This window comes from Staurois parvus, unplaced genomic scaffold (genome assembly GCF_062004578.1).
Source record: "Staurois parvus isolate SC_StPar_1 unplaced genomic scaffold, SC_StPar_1.0 ptg000095l, whole genome shotgun sequence".
In the NCBI taxonomy this organism is placed as follows: domain Eukaryota; kingdom Metazoa; phylum Chordata; class Amphibia; order Anura; family Ranidae; genus Staurois; species Staurois parvus.
Genome location: NW_028317891.1, coordinates 5867311 through 5871520, shown reverse-complemented (window position 1 = coordinate 5871520; position 4210 = coordinate 5867311). Strand labels below are relative to the sequence as shown.

At 48.3% G+C, this 4210-nt stretch overlaps 1 pseudogene; it reads left to right on the top strand.

The window, feature by feature from the left end:
- Window positions 1-3088: 3088 nt before the first annotated feature.
- LOC149468052 (U2 spliceosomal RNA) lies at window positions 3089-3207 on the top strand (annotated as a pseudogene).
- The last annotated feature ends 1003 nt before the right edge of the window (window positions 3208-4210 follow it).

Below are 4210 nucleotides of genomic sequence, written 5' to 3'. Positions count from 1 at the left end.
TTTCAGAATCAATATAGATCCCCCCATTTTAGTATAGCTCCCTCAGGTACAGATTTCCTCCTTAATACAGCTCCCTGCAGTACAGCTCTCCCCCCTAGTACAAATTCACCTCCTACCCCATGAAAAACATTCACCAGCCAAACTAAGCATTTCAGAGTGGGAAGAAGTTCTCCATTGGCTGCATCATTTGACAAGAGCCAAGGAGGAGATAAGGACAACCTACCTAGCTTGGGAACAGGCAGCAAGAGCAGTCAGTGCAGTGCTTTAAGTGTGCAGTTGCTGTCAGTGCAAGCTGCTGCAACCCTAAATGCTCTGTAGGAGGTTTGGACCCCCTTATCCCCCTCCTTATCTATGCCGCTGCTTTGTGCTCTCCTAATTCCAGCACAAAATAATTAAATTCATGTTCTCCCAACATAAGGAATCATGCTTCAGATTAATCTACTGACTGTGGAATCTGAGGTTAAAAACTTCAGTTTAAACATATATAAACCTTGGAAAAAGTTTCCCTTTAACAAGTGTGTGGTGGATTTCACTATGAATCTCCTGCCGGTACGCCATATCCAGCAGCTTGTATGTAGACCCTATTAGCCTCTCCCCGGTACCTCCGTCTGCCTGTGCCAGGTGACCCAGAACATTTAAAAGACGTCAAGACAAAACGAGTCAAATCTCCCAACAGCTTCCCATAGAAACAAATCCATTTCAGCTCGAGATCTCCCGGACAGAAGTGTGAAATTATTGAGGCATGAAAAATGGGCCCGCTTTATCCAATCCCTCCGGCTTCAAAATATCAATACCAGTAAGAGACTTAAACAAAAAAAACAAAAAAAAAACCCCAACACATAGCATTGATAGGAGACCTTGCACAGAAGCAGAACGCAGCAATGTGAATTGAACAAGCACCCTGTACAATAGCTGCTTCTCATTCGCTTTGTTCATGGCTGACAATAATCCCTTCTGTCAGTCGCCATCCAACAAAGCTCTCTCTATTACGCCAGTCGATGGCACGGAGCACTGTAAAGTGCTTTACTGTATTAGGATACTCCTGGTTGTTAAACACAGTGAAGGATATTTCCCCGCGGGATTCAATAAAAACGAGCCGGAAGACCACGGCCTGCATGTGACGGGATTGAATGAGGACGCCGAGTCATCGCTGAATCCTGAGTTCACTTAGCAAAATTCTTGTAGCTGCAGTTTAGTCTGTCTTCTCTGATTCCTCCCTCCCCCTTTAGCACCATGCTTTTTTTTTTTTTTCAATTAAATATTTCTGTTTTTTTATGATATACCTTAGTCTTTACTCAGTGACATCATCACTAGATCTCTGTTGTTCTCTATGCAATGCAGGGTGATCTGGTGGCTGGTGGGAGGGGCGGCAGGGTGCTCTATATAGTTTCCTGCCTCAGTACTGCTCTCAAGAGCTCTCAACCCCAATGCAAGCAGTGGGAGGAGATATGCAAATAACAAAATGCCTTGAGAAGTGAGTGTCGGGCTGGATGAGCGAGTGTTTTATTAGGCTAACCATTTGTGTACTCGGCACTGCCCGAGGGCCCAGGGTCAGTAGAGGGCCCCATGAGATGCCCCTAGTACCTTTCATAGGCTTATTTTAGGTGTGGTTTTAAGTGTGGGTGAGGACACAGGGGCCCCATGATCCCCTATTGCCCAGGGGCCCCATGAGATGCCCTTAGTACCTTTCATAGGCTTTTTTTGGGTGTGGTTTTAAGTGTGGGTGAGGACACAGGGGCCCCATGATCCCATATTGCCCAGGGACCCCATGAGATGCCCTTAGTATCTTTCATAGGCTTTTTTGGGGTGTGGTTTTAAGTGTCGGTGAGGACACAGGGGCCCCATGATCCCCCATTGCCCAGGGGCCCCATGAGATGCCCTTAGTACCTTTCATAGGCTTTTTTTGGGTGTGGTTTTAATTGTGGGTGAGGACACCATTGCCCCATGATCCCCTATTGCCCAGGGGCCCCATGAATTGTCAGTCCTCCCCTGAGGCTAACTATATTTGCAAATAGACTGCCATAGGAAACACCCCCATGAGTTGCTGAGCCTCCATTATTGAAAGAAATCTAATGAATGAAAGGGGTGGGGCGGGGCAGAGAAAGTCAGGTTGAGGAGGAAAGCGCTAGATGATGATGCACATCCTCCAGCCAGGAAATGAGGCGGGCTCTATCAGACTCTAATGCACATTGTGAGAAACAAGGACACGTGTAGGGACACTTTTTATCCAGGGACAGCCTCCTAAAATTGGGGACTATCCCTGGAAATCCGGGACATCTGGTCACCCTTCTCTACATAGGTTCCCAAAAAAAAAAAACAATCACAACATCCTGCCTCCGTACTCTTGTCAGGAGCCCTCAGCTCTGATGGAAGTATTGGGCTGGTTCTTGGGAGGAGTTAACCTAATATCCAATGGCCATGATGGGTGGGGGGCAGTTTGGAGAAGTGGGCATTCCTAGACAGGCTGCTTTTGCATAGGTAAAGCCCGCTAAGCCTCCGTAATTGAAAGAACTGAAATCCAATAAATGAAGGGGTGGGCCAGGTACAGTCAGGCTGGGGAAAAAAAGATATAAATGACGTTGGAGGTCCTCCAGCCAGAAAATGAGGTGGGCTCTATCTGACTTGTAGCAGACTCTAATGCACATTGTGAGAAGCAAGGGCACATCTGTGGACACTTTTTATTCGGGGACAACCTCCTAAAATTGGGGACTATCCCTGGAAATCCGGGACATCTGGTCACCCTTCTTTATAGAGGTTCCCTAAAACATCACAGCATCCTGCTTCAGTACTCTAGAAGCAGTGGGCTGGTTCTTGGGAGGAGTTATCCAATGGCCATTATGGGTGGGGGTCAGACTAGAGCAGGGGTCTCCAAACTATGTCCCTCCAGCTGTTGAACTACTACAAGTCCCACCATGCCTCTGCCTCTGGGAGTCTTGCCTGTGGCTGTCAGAATCTTGCAAGACCTCATGGGACTAGCAGTAACTCAACACCTGGAGGGCCATAGTTTGGAGACCCCTGGTCTAGGGAAGTGGGCGTTCCTAGACAGACTGCTTTTGCATAGGTAAAGCCTGCAAATGATACTGAGCCTTCTCGGCCTTTTGGCTAAGATCAAGTGTAGTATCTGTTCTTATCAGTGTCCAGTGGGGGTGCTCCCGGCCATTCTAGCTTTGCGGGGATGGCTGTTGTATAGTACCCTCACTGGGGGTGGGGTCCGGAAGGCTAGTACCGGAGGGACAGAAACCGGGGAGCGCCACACGTTAAGCTGGGGCCCTGGGAGTAATTCCTCCGGGAAAACTGGAAAGACCCAGTACCTCCTGATTTGGACGGATCTACCTTGGTCTGGCCAGGGGCTGAGGAGGCAGAAAGTCCGCAAACACGGTGCCCCCTGAGTAGTCGCCTCAGGGGTGCTCTGAGTAGCACTTGGGTGTGGGACCCCACGTTGTGAATGAGCACATGGTCACCGCGTTTAAAACACTTTTTGCACTGCGCCTCTAGGACCGGGCCTTTTGGCCAAGTCCTGGGCAATTTTTTTTGCTACAGGCCTCAGGGCCTGGTCAGTGCACAATTTGGGCACGACCACTTTTTTAATTATTTTTATAGATTATTTAATTATTTATTTATTTTTCTCACCCCACGTTTGTCATTTTTTACTTATGTGTGTGTTTTTCTCACAGAATGGAGGGTGTGGGTCCTCGGGCCTGCCCTGAAGTCTAGGGGGAGGATGTGTGGCCTTTTGGTTCCTTCCTCCCCTGTCCCTAGGGGGTTTTCTCTTCGGGAGAGCCCCCCGACCAAGTACTGGATGTCCGGCTTCGGCTGGACATAAGGAAAGGTGGTCCACCAGACCTTTTGGCCAGGAGGACCAAACGGGAACCTTGTCCCTGTCAGGAGCTTCGTGCCCCGGGGGATCAGGGTAGTGGTCCAACCCCTTCGGGGGTAGGACAAAGCACACCCCTAAGTGCACTTTTTGTGTGGTGTTTTTGCACTTGCACTTTTTTGTGAAACACTTACGGGTTTTTCGTTCTAGTTTGCATGTTTGCAGACTTAAAAAAAATAAATAAATGATACTGAGCCTCCATAACTGAAATCCAATAAATGAAAGGGGTGGGTCAGGTACAGTCAGCTTGGGGAGAAAAGCTGCTTCTTAAGCACATTTTGTGCAGTGAAATCAGAGTAAGTTATTGGCTGGAGTTCAGATTTAAAGTGTAGGTCC